We start from the raw sequence: 20,787 nt of genomic DNA on the forward strand, positions 1-20,787 counted from the left end.
CCACTGCGTGTAGAGCAAACCATAGCCTACAGTTAAGTACAGTGCTGGAAACATCCGGAAATATATATTTAAAGGCAACTATATATACTATATATAGTTAAATGTAGTGCTCAAGATACATAGGTTGAATCAGGGGGATTAAGACACCCACACATTCATCTCATCCATCCCATCAACAGCAAATCCGTCGAACATCAATATTCATTCACGTGCAGCCAGAATTTATGCAAGGATGGAATTCCTTAATATAGAAATGTTTTTTTTTGTCTGTACAGAAAATACAGAAAGCATTTAACAGTATTTTTCTTTTTTCCAGTTCTTGTATCAGTGCTTGCTACTAGAATTGCCCGTGTCATATTTTCTAAATTGTATTTGAACCCTTGTAAATGGCAGTACTACATACAGAAGTGGAACCGAGATAAGACTTTGCTAATGAGTATTGCTTTAAAAAAAAAAAAAAAAAAAATTAAAAAAATTATATGTACCCTGCAACCTCATGACACACCTACAGGATATTAAGACAAAATGTTTATAATTTAATTAATTAATTAATTACGTTTACAACATGCAGGAGGAAAGAATGAGGATATTTATTTTATTTATTTATTTATTCATATTTAAATATTTCAGACATTTAAGATTTGATGTATTCTAGCACTGATGTATTTGAATAAGTATAAACCTCAAAAACAAAAATTAATTACCAATTTATCCTTGTCCAATATCCATCCCTCTTATGTCTTTATTTAACTGCTGGCAACTAAAGGATGGATATATATATATATATATATATATATATATATATATATATATATATATATATATATATATATATATATATATATATGCGTGTGTGTGTGTGTGTGTGTGTGTCTTTCTGATGCAGTGTGAGAAAGGAAATGCAAAAGTGGCTTCTGGTAAATGCATGTATAGCAAGAATGCTTTCACACATGGTACAGAGCGTGTCTGTAGCTGAGCAACCAAAATGTGAACCACGTAATTCTGAGAGTGAAAATACTTACTACAGATTAAAACAAACAAACAAAAAAATTGCCTGCTCAAAACAGGTGCAGTTGCATTCAGGTCACTCAGCTGCTAGTTATAGTAGATATATATACTGAAAAAGAAGTTTCTGTCCTGAGCTTGAACGTCTGATTCGTCTCATCCTGCAGTACAGTATAATCAAAGCAAGAAAGGTGAGCTCTTGTATATAACGCTTGTGAGTGAGCTAAATAGGGCATAGAAGAGAGAGAAAGAGAGAGAGAGAGAGGGAGATTGTCACAAAAATTAGAAAACAACTGCACAGGCCACATGGCGCATCATGGCAGCAGTAAAGTGAATAACACAACTACAAGAGAAAGCTTTGCAGTATATTGATTTAATGCTGCATTCAAGGAGTGGAAGATGCGTTTCCTGTATTACACACGCTCTATTTATCACATGCTCCCGGCATTTGCTTTCTTGCCACAGAAGGATAGTGGGATATTCTTTAAGCCATAGCATCTAACACACGGCTCCTCTGCTCCTCGGCTCAGAATCCAGATAATTAAAACTGGTAATATAAGGTGTAATACAGTGTATAACATAGGATAGATCATAAATATAGGGCGAATAAATAATTTCTAAATAATTACTAAATAAATGTTTATAAAACTGGGACACATTTATTAGAAAAAAATTTACTTTTTCTGTTTACAACCATATAAATGTCATATAATCGGGTAGGACAACACGAAATACCAAACACAGGTAGAATGACACCTCCTACAATCTCTGCTTATCAAAACCACAATTTTTTAAAATTTGATACTGTTAAAGTGGGAAACTTCTGTAATTTCTTTACTCTAAAAATCAGGAGAGATGCTTGAAATTTCACCTACATATTTTTAATCAGTTTTTTGCTTGTAATATGAATGTTTTTTTTTTTTTTTAAATATATATTTTTATGCACACAGGTCTATCCATGCATCTAATTTTCTGTACCAGGTATCCTATACAGGGTCACATGGGAGCCTAGAGCCTATCCCAGGGGATTCAAGGCACAAGGCAGGGGACCCACTGGACAGGGTGCCAACCCATCACAACCTATGGACAATTCAGAGATGCCAGTATAACCTACAACACGTGTGCTTGGCCTCGGGGAGGAAACCGGAGTATTCTGAGGAAACCCCTGGAGCACAGGGAATACATGCAGACTCCACACACACACACACACACACACACACACAGGGCAGAGGTGGGAATCAAACCCCCAACGCTAGAGGTGTGAGGCAAACGTGCTAACCACTAAACCACCGATACACACAGTTGTGAATGAACATTTATAATTGCAATTTTTTGGATCATTTCATGCCCTTGCTGCCATCCTAAGATGTGGAGTTATTCCTGTCTCCTATTTTCTGCCTTCTATACCTTCCATGTTTCAGTTTAGCAATAACACCCTGTCCCACTTGATTTTAACTTTAATATGTTATTGCTAAAGTGGGACAGAATTAAAAACGGACCCATTAAAAACCTTTTTCTAGATTTTCTTTACGAACCCTTAATCAAGTTTTACCTCGCTTTCAACCTTAACACGATATGTCTCATATGGCTGTCATTTCACTCGCACATTGATTCTCACGGCCATGTTTTGAAGTGAAGTGTGTCACCCCCCACCCCCAGAAAGATGTAGATGCACACTTGTTCAGCTTAGCCCTTTTCTTATTTACTTCCCAAGGAGGAACTAAGGAAGGAGTGTGAAGTACACTATAGTGCCAAAATGATGTTAACACCTGACCATTACACCCATGTGTACTTTTTGAATAAACCCATTCCAGATTTAGTCCCTCTTCTGCTGCCAGTATAACCTCCTCTATTCTGGGAAGGCAGTCGGCGTTCCAGTTCATCCCGAAAGGCTCTCAGAGGATTTGAGGTCAGGGCTCTGTGTAGACCACTCGAGATCTTCTACTCCAACCTCGGTAAACCACGTCTTCATTGAGCTCGATTTGTGCATTGTGATGCCGGAGCATGTTTGGGCCTCTTAGTTCCAGTAAAGAGAACTTGTAATGCTTCAGCACACGAAGACATTGTAGACATTTGTCAGAAATTTTTTTTTTTTTTTTTTTTTTTTTTTTTAAAGTTGAGGGGGGAAAAAAAATTCAAAATGATGCTTCTTCAGACCACTAACATGTTTGAAAAATATTTTTTTTCCCCCCTCTAAATTTTGTAACCCAACAATGACAATCCTACATGCTTGAGCCACAGTGACATCACTACATAAATAAACAAATAAATAAATAAATAAATAAATAAATAAATAAATAAAAACATTCTTGAACACATCAACTCGACTGCAAGGAGGTTTGGCTTTTTCCACTCGTGTGCTAATCCAATGAATTACAGGCTAAATACCTAACGGCTTCATAGTCCCTATATAAGCGCCCTACACTGAGTAAGACATAAAGGCTTTTGTGCCCTATATAGAGCACTATACAGTTACAATAGGGAGCCGTTTGGGATTGAGCCAAAGGCGAGTTTTATGGGTGCACCCGCGCTCGACCAATGGCGCGCCTCGCCGTATATCACGTGACCCCCTGCCTCCACTCTTCCCACCGCGTTCAATCTGCGAGCGCAGGAAACGCTCAAAGTGTCAGAGACGTGCCGGCGCGCGAGACAACTTTTTTTTATGCCCCTCTTCTTCTCTCTCTCTCTCCGCCATCATCACCTCTCTGTCATCTCGTCCGGTTTTATTAGGACCAAACGGACTTTCGGGGCCTCGGGACGTCGGCGTGGAGTCCACAGCGAGTGGTTAGTATCAGTGTGACGGTTTTTATTCTGTATTTGATCTCAAATGAAATAAAAACACCAAGAAGTCTTTTGTTTGGAAGCTAAAGTGTCACTCCGACGGCGCTGTCAATCAAATTCTCCTCAGGCGTTGAAAGCTCGCGCGCGAGTTACTTGTTTTTAGTCAACCGTTAAAAAAAAACAAAAAACAACAAACTCGAGTTTATCTGTTAATTCTATTGTAATTATATCGTTTTCTTTATTTCTTCTTTAACGTTATCACGAAGAGTGTGTTTTGTGTGGAAATGTTTTAGGTTTTAAACCGTTTTTTTATTACGTATTTCTAATCAGTTATTATAGTTAGCAAACTGACAGAGCGGGCATCTTCAGTTTATTATTGTTTTTTGTTTGGAGTTAATTTTTTTTAACAGGATAAAAAATAGCCTCCTGTTTGTTTGTTTGTTTGTTTGTTTGTTATTTATTTATTTTTTTATAAAGCTGCGTGACGTGTTATAATATGTCAGACTGTTTACTTTTGTATTTAAGTGTTTTTAAATGAATGAAAAGTATGGCGTGTTGTGAAGGACTCCATTAAAAAGATTACATTGGAACTGCAAAAACAACTGTTTTAGAAAAGGAAAGGGGGGGAAAAAAACACAAAATATGATGTGACTACATGAAGTCACTTCAGTACAATGCTGTGTGTGTGTGTGTGTGTGTGTGTGTGTGCGCGCGTGCGTGCGTGTGCGCGCGCCTGCCAGTATACCGCATCGGTCTTTGTCTGCCTCTTTTGCTTCCCACACCTCCCCCTAAATGTACCCCCCATCACACACACACACACACCTGAAGGCTAGACATAATGATCAACAGAGTCCCAGTCAGTCTGGATCAGTGCTCTCTCTCTCTCTCTCTCTCTCTCTCTCTCTCTCTCTCTCTCTCCTTTTTCCCCTCCCTCCTCCATTGCTTCTTCTTCTCCTTCCCTTTTTTCCCCCCTTCATTCCCCGCCTTCATTTCCTGCATCTCTTCCACTATACAATCAAGGAGTGGCACGCAATGTTTGTTGGGGGCCAAGTTTTACCAGGCTGGAGTCTCTCTCTCTCTCTCTCTCACACACACACACAGGAAATCTGAACTACACTGTCTTCTTGTAAGTGACTGAGAAGGGAGAGATGCACAAGCAAACACGGTCATGAAAACATGAAAGGCGACGTTGTCTCCATACATGAGAGAGTGAAGGAGAGAAGCTTTTTTTCTCTCTTCTTTTCCTCCTGTCGTGCCAATTTTAGCGTGCACATATAAAATTGCAGAGCTGCGGTTCCTGCCTGTCCTGTGTACACGCCACAGCTTCTATTTGTCCTGCAATAAAGATCACGGCTGGCCGCAGCGCGCGCTCACTTAGTCCTCAAAACGTGCGTCGAAAACTAGACCCCCCCCCCTTTTTAATTTTTTTCTTTGGCACTTCTTTTGATTTATAGTTATTCATATTTTTTGCACCAAGAGTCTGAACTTGCAGAAGTGGATCCTAATATTGACGTGCTTGTGCGTATGATATGACTTGAAGAGTTTTGTGTAACAACATCACATTGTGCTCCCTTTATAGTGATAATATTTCTCAATAGAGTGTGTGTGTGTGTGTGTGTGTGTGTGTTTTTTGTGTTTAAACAGATTTGTGTTAGCGGTATTATAAAGATCTCCTCTCAGAAACGTTGCTCTACATTTTAAAATGCATGCAGAACCCTGGTTGCTGTGTACGTGGGGTTATTTTCACAAGGAGTCATTGTGGAGTGTAACTGGGAAGCATTAGGAACACAACGCATCCTTTTTTTTTAATTATTTTTTTTTTAAAAAAGAATAAAAACTCCCCACTCTCCTTCTCTACCATAATCCTTTGAAGAAACATCATAAAAAGGCTCAATAGAAGCAACCTGCTGTTTTTTTTTTTTCCCCTTCTTCTTCGCACGTACTTTGAGGCATTCTACCTGCCATCGAATAGGAGGCCACGAGGAGGGTTTACTCACGACTCACGGCCCAACGAAGTCAACACAGTCAAGTGGCGACAGACAGACAGACATGGACGTGGATGTGGATTATTGCCTGTTTGTCTCTTTTTTAATATCCAGTATCACCGACTTTGCAAGAAAGGTGTACAAGCTGACTGATGTACACACAGACTGTCAGTTATAGTAAATAAAACTGCACGAGGTGGTATTCAGATACGATTATATGCTTTGCGAGTTTGCATCTGTGCCTGCAGGATTTAAAAAAAAAAAAAGAAAGAAGAAAAATGTCTCAATAGCTCTTCCTCCGTCATGCCTCTTTCTTCACGTGTTGAGATATTAGTTACAGATTTTCCACCAAATATTACAGGTAGTATTACCAATTTCCAGGTTGCCGTGTTTGTTTGTTTGTTTGTTTGTTGTTTTTTTTTTCTCTCTTCCCTCGGGGGAACAGTCTGGCTTAGAAGAGGGTAATTGTTTTTGAATCTTTACCCGTCTAGAGATGGTGGTGGAACCGGGGGCGTAATTGAGCCGCTGGCCGTTTGAGTGGTTATGGATTAGAGAGGGGTAAAAAAGCAGCTTGAGAGACGGAGGGAGGGAGAGAGGGGGGTGCGGAAGGGAAAAGTGAAAGGGCCCGTGTTCTGTATCCTCGCCGCAGGGGTTGTCTGGGAGCACAGGCCTGTTTAGTCAGCGCCCCATGTGAGCTGTGAACCTTGACCTCTGAAATGCCCATCCCTGCTCCAGGTGCATGGCTCTTCTCTAGTAAGCATAACGCACACACTTAGGAGGGCTTAGGCTAACACACCATGACACGGTTTTGTCTGTGTGCTGTGGGGGGACGCATAGCTGAGCGAGGAAGGGTTAAAACCATCGTCCTGTTCGTCTACACTCACTTGTGTCTCAGTGTCACCCTGAGGTTCTTTTCTATGCAGAAACGTCAAGCACGTGACTTTTATATATACACACACACACACACACACACACACAGAAATAATGTGTTGTAATATTCATGAATGTGTTAATCAGGAGCTTGTAGGGTGTAATTATTGCAGCATTTGATCATGTCTGAGAAACCACCTCAGGCCGTGGTGACAGCCGCTCGGTGCTGTTAATGCAGTTTAATATAAATGTCTGTGTGGACTGAACCATGATGCAACCTATTAGCTTCGGTGTACAGTTACTGAGGCGAGTAATATATGTCCTGCTACCATCTGGATGCAGTGCGTGACGAGACGAGACGAGGTGCAGGTCATTCTGTCTCTCAGGTGGACATGAGTGTTTTATTTTATTTATTTATCCATTCATTTTTTTTCTTTTCTTGATCACTTTGCACGTTTGAAAAGCTTCCTCGCTTACTGTTAACATGTTCCATTAAAAAAAAACAATTCTCCTTGGGAAGGCCAAAGTTCCATATTGTAAACCCAATTGATTGGGTTGTTTAGTCGGTGAATTGAGGATGTATCGATACCAACGTGGATTAACCAAGAAGTTTAGTTAGGTATCTGTGTAGTCCATCCGTCAGTCAGTGAACGAGAGAGAAGGACCTGGGCCTCGGCTCTGCTCGTGTAATCTCTTCAGTTGTGTTACAAACAAGACGTTTTTTGGCTTCCGCTAGTCAGTGGTCAATAAACGATGGCTGATCTACAATGACTTACGAAGCACAAGATTACTTTCTAACAGCTGGAATCAGATCAATAATAGTTATGATTTGTTATGGAAAAGAAAATGTAATCTATCTGGTCACAGCTGTTTGTCTTTTTAAGAGTGGTGCGTTAGTAAAACGTTGGTAGCGAGGGCTAGTTTAAACGCCAACGCGTGAGGGGGATCTTCAGACAGCACAAGCCGATGGGTCGGATGAAGTCCCCGTTACTTCCTGCTCTCGGACGAGGGTTCGAACCGTCTTGGCTTCTTCACTAGCAATGATTTTAAAATAATCTTGTTCAGGTATGTCATATGGGACATCGCTAGAGCATGTTCCTGGTAAGCGTCCTGGGCCGTGATTTTAAAAAGCAAAATAGAGAACCAAATGCCCAAGTTTTTACAAATAGTCCAGATGCACGATTCCATCGAAGCAGAGCAGCTGTGGCGAGACTTTTATTTATTCAATGAGGTCAATTTAGATTGAAAATGCTTAATATAGTAACGCTTAGGATCTTTCAGGACATTTGCAGTGAATTTGCACTTTACCCATACTGTCCAATCCCTCCATATCGTCACAATGATTCAGGTCCAAGCTAGTATAGCTGTTAAAACTGAAGACGGTATTTTGCATCTGGTTGTCTATCATTCGACATCTGCTCCATGAATGGATTGTGGATAAAAATTGACCAGTGTCTAATGTAATGCATCAGGAGACCAAAACTCAAGACTTAACCCCACCAGTCCTTCTCATCCAGGTGTTCACTTATTGCATTCTTTTGGCAACCAACGTCTAAAATATACCTCATTAATTTAGCCTTCGTGTGTGTGTGCGACGGACGCTTTGCTAATGTGACTTCTTTGTTTGTATTTGGACTGCAGTTTGCCTGAAAGGTCTGTAGCTTGTTTCATGGGCACAATAAACTCCGAGCTCCCAAGGGGCCACTTTATTTGTGCAGGAACCCTCTTGAAACTCCAGTGTCATGAATGGAGGTATTAGGCTGGTTAATCTCTGGGGACGAGAGCATCCTAAATCTCCCTAGTCCTTCCCTGGTCACCTCCTAATTCACGTGAAATAGTCCTTTGCACAGTGCGCTTGTGCTGGAGTGAGATCTGTGATGGAGAACTGTAACGCACCCCATCAGGACGTTTCCAGGAGGAGAAACAGTATTGACGGTCGTGGGTTTAGTTTCCTACGCTCTTGTACTGTACATTATGAGCCTGTGAACACAAGTGTGTGTGTTTGTATCCATATATTCGAACCACACTTTTTTTTGTGTCCAGGGGGGGGATTCCAGCTCCTGTTAAAACTTGACGTGAAATACTCTTCATCCTTTTATTCCACAAATATCCAGCCTCCAGAATCTGCACATCTGATGCTGAGGGGTTTTTTTTTTTGTTTTTGTTTTTTTAAGGAGAGGATTTCAAGTCTATAGCTGCCTATAGATCTATAAGTGAAAATGTTAGGGGAGTCTGATCAAAGTAGTGACATTTAAGAAAATGTTTTGATGCAGTTTACTGAGTAAAAAGGAAATCAGTAGGCAGCATCAGGCAGTGTGCAGGTCGTGTGTGTAGCTAAATGTAAAATAAAATCCAACAACGGATCATTAGAAACGGTTTATGTTTGTATATTTTCATAGAATCTCCAGGATGGATCCTGAATATCATATTATAGATGTATTTACGTAATTACAATAACACGCAACATCTGAAATATGACTTGTTCTTATTGTAATAATGTAAATGGAAATCTTTTCATATACTTCTCTTATTTCATTTAATTTTGTTAAATACGAGTTGTTTCGTACCATATTTGTTCCTGCGCCTCAGATTTCGATGCGGTATTATCGCGTATAAAACCTTTTTCTAATCTGTACAAATCCACTGAACCGTATCAGCACTGCTTCACTTAGCTTTTAATTCAATTATAAAAATGGAAAATATATAATTTTTATTTATTTATTTATTTTACCAGTATAACAAACCTGGAAAAATATTTTGAGCATTTTATAAATAATGTTTTTATGTGGCTTAGAAAATCCATTTGGAAAACTGCCTGTTTGGATGACCTTAAGTCACTTTATAAACTCCTCTAAGTCTGAAATCGGTAAGTGTGCAGAGCAGCACAGCCACATAATTATCCTGTGAGCAAAAAAAATACAAGTAAAATCACTCTGTTGTTTGGCGGGGGGGGGACACCCTAACAAGAAGATGATGAATCCAGAATATACGCATGTACGATGTTGATCCATCTTGCCTAGTGCACCTTCCTAATAATGCTACAACATACCAAAAATAAATTCCCTGGTCTGTGTAAGAGAGGCTTACATTCAGTCCAATTCCCCGGTGTATGCACTTTTCAGTCTTTTCTCTACAGATATCTGCACGTGTACCAGCTCGTTGAAGCTTCTGTTTTTGTACGACAGCTGTGTCTTTTCATAATCGCTATTTCATGATGTTGTTTTGCGTGGAAGAAAAGGGAGGGGAAAAAGACGAAATATCCGTCGCAGGTGCGTGACTTTAGGCCGTTTGTTCCACTGGAGTGGGTGTTCAACCAAACTTTTATACATCCGCAGTGTTTTAGATAAAAATGTAGCCGTTTATGTATGTCAGAGCCTGATGTAAATATTCAGTCTTAATATTGCGATTTATTTATTTATTTATTTATTTTTATTTATTTATTTTTTAAGAGACGAAGTATTCTATAGTAATCCATCTCCTAAAACAAAATACCTCTATAGGTGTGCATGTCAACATGGCGCAAACATTTTCTCTCATGCATCTGTATCTTTCACCTCATTGCTAAGCGGGTTAATAGTAATGTGTGTGAATAACAACAGCAAGAGGATTAAATATAGGTATAGGATCAAATATAATATGGGTATAGAGAGCGGCCCGCTGGGAATGGCGGCGGTCGGGGGGCAGGCCGCAGGGAAACGCGGTTGTCGGGGGGCGGCAGCTGGGAACAGTGGCGGTCAGCGAATCTCATCTCCTTATCGATTAGTTGATCTGCGCGTGGTACTGGGTACGTTTACTCGCTACTCTACTTCTGTTCCAAAAACACGCTTGGGAGAGTAAATACTAAAGCTGTGTCCCAAATGACGTACTATACACTTACACTATGCACTGTGTACTCTACCGTCTAGTGTATGATCGAAAGGTAATATCGTCTCAAATATATCACTAGCGTTTTATTTACTCACTGGAAGTATAAGCTGCTTCCTAGTCGACGGTGCATGACGTCATACGCACGTAATGTGACACCGCTAGCTTTAGCCTAATACCCAGAGTCACTAACAATGACGTTCTTCAGTTTACTGTTTGTCAACGTTACCTTTTATAAAAAGAAATGTGTAAATACTATTATATAATATAAACTTGTATATTTGTCCTCTCATATCAGTCCTGAATGAATAATATATAATCTGGTGTGGGTGGGTGTGGGTGGGTGGGTGTGTGTGGGTGTGTATTGGGTTCTTTTCAGTCTTATATAATTGGACAAACAGTCATGTAAAGTTTTAGTATGAAGTTTATATTTGTAACACTCAGTTTGTGGATTTTTATTTTAAATAAACAGGAAAAAATGGTACTGAATATTTGCCCCCATCTGATTAATCGGAAAACAAAATAATAATAATAATAATCGGCCAACTATTCGGTTATGAAAATAATCGTTAGTTGCAGCACTAGTGACTGGCTGAAAAAAAAAAAAAAAAAAAAAGCTATATAAAGTAAGTGTAAACAAATGAGTGTTTCAGGACATGTCATAGGGCTTTTATTTAGATAAACAAGAATTTACACTGCAAAAATTTATATCCTTAGCAAGTAAGTATTTTATTTATTTATCTATTTATTTATTTTTATTTTATTTTTTTTAGATATCTTTACTCATTTCAAACTTGTTCTGTTTGCAGATGATTTGTTTATTTTTAGAAGAAAGCAAAATGCTCTGCAAATAGAATAATTTGAAGCTTGAAATTCGTGAAAATGTCAATGGCCTTTAAATTTGTTATAATCTCATAATGTGAAATATTAGTTCACTTTTGTTGTTTATCTTCACTTCACTACGATATAATTTTTGCAGTGCATGCTTGTGTTGTTGAAGAATAATATAAAATCTGTAAATGCAAGAACGGGACAAAGTGGTATGTAACGAGCGTCCTGCTGTTTAATCCTGCCATTTTAACACCATGCCTTGGAGCGTGTTCAGATATTAAATGTGTTGAGAAAGAAAAGGAACTTGCTGAATTTTGCGACCATGACCGCACATTTTAAATCACACATCATTTTTCTGTATATTGGAAGGACGAATTTAAAAGCAAACCGAGGTGTGTAAATCCGCATCTCAAATCCCTCCCTCCATCCATCCATCCCTCTCTTTTTAAATATAGCTGTTTCAAATTCATAGCCCTGAATCCTTGAAATCATCTTTAAATGCATTTTTTCACCCAAACATAGATTGGGGAGAAGCTCATAATCCGGCGGCTATATATCTCGGCTGGAAGGGCAGGTCTCTACAACCGCTGTCCCCTTTTTTGAAGCCCCATCCGTTATTGCTGAGTCTACAGAAAAAGCACAGGAATAGTTATAAAAAAATAAATAAAAAAGAGTGCAAGAGCATGCCTTTGTCTCTTCCTCCTGCTGTCTGTCACTATTCCAGTCTCTCTCTCTCTCTCTCTCTCTCTCTCTCTCTCTCTCTCTCCATCTCGTTCTGTCTCTTACCCAAACCTTTCTGTCAAGGCCTGCGTCTCCGCCAGTGGGCGGACGATGGATGGTGGTGGGTGGTAGAATGGGGGATTGTGGGTACTGAGAGGCAAGGGTTGAACAAAGGAGCACTGTCACTGCTTTTCAGGGTGGCTGAGCTGCTTGGGGTGGGTTATGATGGGGTGGTGGGGGTATGTGGGATGCCGAAAATGGCAAATTAAATATAGAAAAGGGACCATCGAGAGCAGCAACGAGCCGCACAAGCAGCCAGTGTTCGCACGTCCAGGGAGGCTCGCTTGTACAGCTCAGTGTTTGCTGTTCATTGTACAGTGTTTGTTTAGTCCTCTTCTTTTATCTGTGCAGCTGTTCCCAAAAAAACATAAGTGAGGGAGCCACAGGGAGATGAATAGAAGCCAGCTGCTAGCAATTTCATGCTAAAGAGTCTGGCTTGAAGCTTACATGTGCTACCATTAGCTCTCCTTTTCCTGGGTGATTATACAGGACATTTGTGGGGAAAGCGCCGATACAGCACCGTCCTGGACTTTTTAAATTGTACCACCTTTTTAAAACCCATAGCCTTTATAAAATTTATTAACTCTTTGATTCAGCTATAATGAACTGGAATGATTTGTCTCTCTTCTTCTTGTTCGTCTCTATATTTCAAAGGTCGGAGAGGCCGAGAATGCAAGACGATATAATGTGCTGTGCCTGAAGTTTTTTTCTGACGAGATCTGTTTGTGGCACCATTTCGGGCGGTTAGAGCTGTAATGAAGGTAAGTGACATTTTTCCTTCTGGTTTGTATGCTATAGAGATGATTATGCTCTCCTCCATCTGTTTGTTTGTGTATGTATGTGTGTGTGTGCAATATACTCATTCATTTATCAGCAATATGATGAATGTAATCTTAGGTAAATTTCCTAGAGTTAAAAAATTTATTTCAGCATGTTGCCTACTAGTTAAACATTTACTATTTAGATATTTACATAATCCATAATATAATCCATCACAAGCACTTTGCTCGGCTAAATCATGCTGGCTGTTAATCTGTAGTGTCCCTTGCAGCTTAGACGTTTTCTTTCTTTATATATATAATTATTAGGGGTTTAACCATACATTGTGACATGATGCGTCACAAAATGTGCATCATAGTCATGTGATTCGCATCATGCAAATCGGCCTTCTATTAATTGTGCATGTTGCAGCGTTTGAACACCAGAGGTCCCAATCTGCACATCCCATAGAGTTAAAATATATAGAGAGCACACTGGTCACATGATCACATTCTTTCGTGGAGCCTGCGAGATCTGCTCTTGTGAATCCCGATAGCTCAAGATTACAAAGACCAACACGCATTATAGATTATACGATTACACGCCCATGTCATAACTGTTAAAAACAGCTCTTCATTAGCCTTCAAACAACACCAAAGGCCGTGGGAAAACAGTCACTTTAGCCGACTTTGGAGCTCTATTTGTGCTCTGGAGATGGTTATGTTTCAGTCGATCATTTCCCCAGCTCAGACACTTGGTTTATTCAGTCAGATTTTTGGGAGAGTTTATAAATGTATTGTTTATAATATTAAACCTCATGTGTAGCTTATTTATTTATTTATTTGTTTGATTGTTTTTGTTTAGTTTATACAGACAAAAACATATAAAACCTATGCACGTTGTTTTGCATTGTTTGATTCAGAAATATAAAAAATATTTCAGTCTTAATTTTTCTTTGTTCAAATTTTGTTCAAAATCGTGCAGCCATATATTACACAATTTATTAGGTTTGTAACGGTTTGGAATTTTCTGTGTTGATAAACTTTGTCTTTAGACTAGATTATCATGGTTCGAGGGAATTAATCAACCACTTAAAACCACACACATTTTCTGTGCCTTTTTTTATTTTATTTTATTTTTAAAAAATTTATTGCAGAATTTTTGTAAAAGTCTCATATACAGTGCCGTCCACTAATATTGGCACCCTTGGTTAATATAAACGAAGAAGTTTGCCACAAAAACAAAGCTTCCCGACCCCACCCAATCCCATCCCCGGCCAGAGCTGAAAAGCAAATTAAAAAAACAAAACAAAAGTGTTTTGATTTCTGTGAGCGATGACCCCTCCAGCTGTTGTCTTCCTGTGAGTCATTCACCCACTCATTCAGCTCCTTTTCTCACACGCTAGGCATGTCCTCTCCTGCTGGGTTAACAGCATACCTTATAACCCTTGGTTTCTATCACATGCCAGGTGAATCCATCCCCAAAGTGCTTTTTACTTTTATAGCTGGTCAGATCTAGAATGAGGTCCGGTGGAAAAGTCTGAGAGGACGAGTAAAAATGCTTTTATTTTGTATTCTTTTCAAATTTAACATCATAATTTTCATTACAAATGATATTATTAAAACCGCTCGAGTGAAAAGTAGAGTTTCTTGGTGTTTGGTACGTCCCCCTTTTTTGCTTTAATGACCGTGGGCACTCAAGCTGGCACGGACACCTTACGATCCGTTTTAGATCAAATCCATCGGAGAGTCGTCTGAACGCATGCTTCAGCAGAAGAGATTAGACATGAGGAAAATCTGACCTTTTGTACAAAGCAGTTAACAGGGGTCAATATCACACATTTGTTAACATTTAAATAAGGACCTAGAAATAGTACAGAATCTTGAATATTAAATATGCAAAATATTGAACATTTTCCACATTTATAAAACCTTCAATAATAATAAAAAAAATCCCAGATGTCTGTTACATACAGGACCGTGCAAAAGTCTTGAGCAAGATGTCCACAAAAAACCAAAACTGTAACCACTAATAAACTAAACAGTCATTATTTGGTGTGACTTTACTTTTTATCTTTAAAATTTTTTTATTATTTTTTTTTTAAATAAGTAAACACCCTCAGTCTCAGGTTCACTGTTGTATGGTTTTATTAGGGATGTAGCTGGTAAGTTTTACTGAGCATGTTAGTGAATCTGCCACAGATCTTCTGGGGAGACTCTGACCGTCACATTTGCTTTAAAAAAAAATAATAATAAATTTTGCAGCAAAACCCAGCAGCCTTTTTTTTTTTTTTTTTTTTTTTTTTTTTTTTTGGTCTGAAAATTCTGTTGCATAATATGTCGCTTTCGTTACAGACGTACAAACATCTTTTTCTGTAGCATATAATTTTTTGCTGGAAAAGTAATGTTTGGAAATCTGATTAAATCATGCAGAAGTCATAAAATAAACATCCAGAATAGGGTGTGTGTGTGTGTGTGTGCGTGCGTGTGTGTGTGTGGTAGCAGCAGCAGAGATGTTCTTATGTGGCACGCTGTCATGTTCTTGGTCGATTCCAGCCCCGAACAAGAAAAAGTAATCCCTAATGTGTAGTGTATGAGCAATATCTGGCATCCTTCCTTGATGTGCTTATTTTTAGGTGGTGCTGGATGTTAATGTATTTCTCTTAATGTGCTGAACCTTCCGGAGGACTGTAAGCTCTTTACAGTGGTAGAAGAACAAAAGAGTTATTTATTTATTTATTTATTTCCCTCTCTCTTTCCCTCTCTCTCTCTCTCTCTCTCTCGTTGATTAAAGAACTGTAAAGCTGCCTGGAAGCGTTTCCGCTCTCAAGTATGACAGCAGCTGGAGAAAGAGCGCGAGAGCCTCTCTTTTTCTCCGTCACTCACACAGACTCTTGTACGCGAACAGTTCGGCTAGTGTTTTAAACGCTTCAGCATTGTTTGAGCTCAACACATTGCGCCGAGATCCAGCTAGGTCTTCGAAACAAGGAATCCAGGATCGGCGTGATCAGCAAATCCGACACTAGCTCTGTCACTGTGAAGATGCTCAAGAGATGTTGTGAGATCAGCATTACTCTTGCTCACGCTGACACACACAAAAAAAGAGAGATCCTACTATTTCCTCAGCTTGATTCGACAGGAAAATGTTACACGGATAATGAAAAGAATTTGTTTGGTTAAGTTGAGTATTAAAAGTTGTTTTTTTTTTTTTTTTTTTTTTTTTTTTTTTTTTTTTTTTTTGGTTCAGTTGATAAATCGTTCTACGCATACAGGAAGGCTGCATTCTGTCACCGACCCACAATTTGTCTCCAGTTGCGTGACTGTCCCTGATATTGTCACTGTAAATTACAGACTTCCTGAGGCACCAGTGCACTTTGGTGGAGGCGACAGTCTTTTATTACAGTGTCTGTGACTTTATTACGCCCTTTCATCTCGATGCCTACCTCTAGACGTTGCTGCTGTGTTGTAGCGTTCTTCAGCGTTCGTGTGTTCAGTTCACTCGTGGCCTAAAAGCATTTCCGCTTCGCCAGCTGATTGACTGACCGTGTTAACCCGGTTAACGATTTGCTGGCCGCGTCTGTTCAGGATTGGACGTTCTCATCCGCTATTAGGCTTTATTGTGGATCCATCTCAGTCAATGGCAAAAACAAGGTTATAATTTAGTCTCAGGAAATGGAATTGTAACACTAACCATCTATTTCCAAGCGAGGGTGGAATCCCTGATGAGCTGAATACTTGGGTTCGTCTGTGGGTTTTTTTTTTGTTGTTGTTTTTGGGTTTTTTTTTCTTTTTTTTTTTTTTTTGTTCCAAGTATGAAAGCCTGAAAAGGAGCAGCACGACACGGGCAAAGGAGCCGCTGTTATTTCGGTGCTGTTTCAAGTTGATGACACGCCCAAGGATGGAGACAATTAAAACATCTAAGGCCTTGTCTCTGACTTTGGACCACCCAGATCAGACGTCTAAACATGTTTCAACTGGCTGATGCCATGCAGACGGCAGACTGTCCACGGCAAATCAGACTAACATAGGAGCTGCACTCGTAAGATGTACTTCTCAGCCGTGTAATGTTCGAGGTTAGACTGTTATCACTTGTAGTATTTCTGTTTTCCATCCTAAGTTGTGTGCGCGTGTGTGTGTGGGGTTGTATACTGTACGAGTGCCGTTTGAGGTACAGATTATAAAACCTTTGTGCTCAGCAACGTAACTGATCTTTTTCCGTTGTTATGATGTACAGTTTACTTCATAATTCATGATTAAACAGTGAATAGGTTTTGCTGCATTCTTATTTGGCTTTACAAACTCCAAATATAACAAAAATACATAAAACGACTTAAATAAACCAAGCTTTACAATAAAACATAGCCATCAATAGTTTACGCATGGTTATGTACAAATCCTTCTGTTGGTATTTTTTAATTTTTTTGTGAGATATTAACGATCTTAGTTGGTGTTTAGCAGCAATCTCTAGCATTAGCATTTTGGTTGTTTTTTTAAAAAAAAATTTTTTTTTAAATTACATTTTAACAAGGTAACAGGAATGCTGCAAAACTGCAGTCGAGAATATACATGGTGAGTTATTAGCTGTAACTAAAATATTATTTCTGCCTCTGCCCTGTGTGTGTGTGTGTGCGGAGTTTGCGTGTCCTCCCCGTGCTTCGGGGGTACTCGGATTTCCTCCCCCAGTCCAAAGACATTGATTGATTTGGCGTTTCCAAATTGTCTGTAGTGTGTGTGTGTGTATGTGTGATTCTGCCTGTAATTTTTCTCCTTTTCACTTGGGTTTTTAAGAAAAATCATTTTTTAACCTTAACTGTGCCCTGTGATGGGTTGGCACCTGGGATAGGCTCCAGGCTCCCCTTGTGTAGGATACGCGGTACTGAAAATGGATGGATGGATGGATGGATGGAAACTACACGTGCTTGTGCTCCGTGTCGAACAGCAGCCAAGATGCTTATTGAATTCCTGTATAGTGACGTCACCCTGATAAACATCACGCTGTGTCATTTCCTTAATTGAAATCTCCATGCATGCTTTGAGAGCCAAGACGTTCATGGGTTTATGTTTGGCGAGCCCAGACAAGTTGAATCACGTTGTGTTGCTCTGCTCCAAAAACAGACGGCAGGTTATTAAGGTTCGTACAGGATACAAAACAGGTGGAAAGGAAACAAACTGTGAGATGCAACACAATTTATTTTTGTCTATCTTAAATCTGCCGGGGGGCTTTTCCCCCCTCGCTTACGAATGCCCCTGTGGTCGAGCACATTTCACTTTCGCCTTCGAATTAGCCGCAATTCGGGGAGGCAGTCGCTTGAATGGTGGGTTAATTATTATCGTTATTATTATTATTATTATTATTATTATTATTATTATTTTTATTAATGAATAACATAACAACTACAAAACAGTATAATGACAAACTCATTTTTATTATTAAACATGGACCTTTTGAAACCAAATCTTCCGCCGTCGTCTTGTCAGTCAGCTCGCCTCACTCTCGTTATGTGATGAATGAAATCTGACTCCTGCTGATCTGTGCTGCGACTTGGACCACGCCAAATTCTGCAGACGTGCTCAGTTTTTAATTCCAGCGTCCATTCTCTAACTGAACTAAACGACTGTGGGGGCGGTACCGCTGTGGGCAGTGATGTAATCGGTGTGTGGCCGGAACACCGGCCATCTGCAGCAAGCCTAGTTTGACTTGGTGGATATCGTGGTATTTGGAATCCATCGCTGACACAATACTATCGTCCCAAGCCTAGGTTGAAAGGAAGTAAAATGACTGACCCTCATCTTCCTGTTTGAACAGAACCTGGCTAAACAGATTTGTTTAATTTGCTGATCACCCTGGGAGGAACACAAGTGAAATCATATGTTAAAACAACTCACGTTGTGGTCTAACGGTGGTCAAAACGTCTGAGTGATTCAGAACCTTACTGACACGGTGTATACCTGCTAAAGTTTTATATCTGTGATATCGTTTTAAATGCTAGATTCTGTATGTAAGTATGCCAACCCTAAGCAAACACAAATGGTGTCGCACTGGAACTCCCTCAACTACAGGACGGCCAACACGAGCAACGTCGCAACAATCTGGCCAACAAGCATCGTAGCCTCGAGTTCAATTCAGCAGCTGCAGAGGATCTGTAAACTAATCATCCTGTTTATTGTCGTTTAATTCAGGCAACTGCTTTCGCTGTGTTGTGACTCATGAAGCTGGTGACATTATACTCACTTCCTTGCGGTGGCCAACACAAACGAATCATCACATGCATTTGTAGTCTAGTTTAGAAGGAACGTGATAAAGTGGCTGTTGGTGTTTAAAACCGAGATAAGAATTGATGTTTAATGATACATGCACACTGTACACAGCATGAGTGTCTTTCTTCTCTTCTTTGTGCCTTTATTTGCCTCTTGTGGGACACTGTTGAGCATAATTCTAGTACAGTTGGAGCTCCTACAGTATTAAAGCTCTACCCACTATAACCGACTATAATTTTCCTGCATGATTTTGGGAAGAACCTAATGCTCACAGGAGTCCCAGCTGATCAGTGCTGGGAGTTATTTTGCTACGCATTTGTTTTATTTAGCTAGGAAGGAAATCCTAGCTAAATCCACACTAACAATGGGCCTCATTTATCATACTTTTAGTCAAGTTGGGTGTAAATGTTTGCGTAACCAAACTGAACTCTAAAACTTCCACAAATTTACAAGTTTCAGAAAATGCAGATTTTTTTTTTTTTTCCTCCATACGGCACTTGTAAAGTAAAAAGCACGTTCCTGACACAGCTCATTTGCATTTAGTGATCCCCACAAAACTCCATAAAAGGTTGAGCACAGAGGGCTGAAAACACAAAACTGACTTTTTTTTTTTTTTTTTTTTTTTTTAATCCTAGCGGTGAATGAAAATGTACAAGTTTTTAAGTTCTCACTTCTCTCCCTGACTTGTTTCTGTGCCAAAAAAAACCCCAAAAAACCCAACAACTATTTAACAGTGTAACAGCACCTGAAAAATCTAGAGACAAATTATAGGAAAAGTGAATTAGGTGTGAGTCAGGTGAGGTAAAAAGAAGTTACTCTGATATGAAAACCGAAGAGAGGGTAAAAAAAGATCTCCACTGTACCCATATAAACACGGACACAGAGAAACTGCTTTTAAGTGTCTTGGACGACGTGCTGGATCTAAAGGGTTGTACAGTGTTAAAAGAAGATTTATAAGCCAGCTTTCATCCTCCGAAAAAAAAAAATATATATATAAAAAAAAAAGAAAATCACACCAGTCTGTAAACATCCTTTCCGACACAAGCATGGCAAGCGCTAAATCGTCCGTCAGCTGAGCCGCTGGTTTACAGCTAACGGCTACGTGCAGACAGACCGGCCCGCCCTCCATTTATTCTTTTGTCCATCAGTTTTCTGTACCGCTTATCGTACACAGTGTCGTGGAGGAGCCTGGACCCTGTCCCATGGGACTGCAGGACACCCTGCATCGCAGGGCACAGTCACACGCACATTCACACACTACAGACAATTTCGAGATGCCCAACGGTCTACTGTGCATGACTTTGGACTGGGGGAGGAAACCAGAGTACCCGGAGGAAACCCCCGAAGCATTGGGAGAACATGCAGCTTTTTCTTTTTTCACAATGGTTTTATTTGTCTTAATTTACGTATTTGTGTTGGCATGCTTTCTTTATTTTTTTATATTTATTTAATTCGTGCCAATGATTATAAAAACGACTGGTTTTCGCAAAATGTCCTCGTTGGTACTCTTGGTCCCGGACCTCGTGAACTAGCATGACAGGGCTTGACATTAAGCATCGACCAATTTACTTGTCTAAAGGACAACCACATGACATTCACTTCACATTCACAATTCAAAAATGTTACTTGCCCGGATAGGGAAAAAAAGCTTTTTT

At 39.6% G+C, this 20,787-nt stretch overlaps 1 long non-coding RNA gene across 1 annotated transcript in view; it reads left to right on the forward strand.

Moving 5' to 3' along the window:
• Positions 1-3,620: 3,620 nt before the first annotated feature.
• LOC128613712 (uncharacterized) overlaps positions 3,621-20,787 on the forward strand; it is a 32,036-nt gene continuing 14,869 nt past the window's right edge. The window contains exons 1-2 of the long non-coding RNA XR_008386928.1: positions 3,621-3,789; positions 12,771-12,877. This is a non-coding gene — a long non-coding RNA (uncharacterized LOC128613712). The remainder of the gene's footprint in view (positions 3,790-12,770; positions 12,878-20,787) is intronic.

Source organism: Ictalurus furcatus, chromosome 10, assembly GCF_023375685.1.
Source record: "Ictalurus furcatus strain D&B chromosome 10, Billie_1.0, whole genome shotgun sequence".
Taxonomy (NCBI): Eukaryota; Metazoa; Chordata; class Actinopteri; order Siluriformes; family Ictaluridae; genus Ictalurus; species Ictalurus furcatus.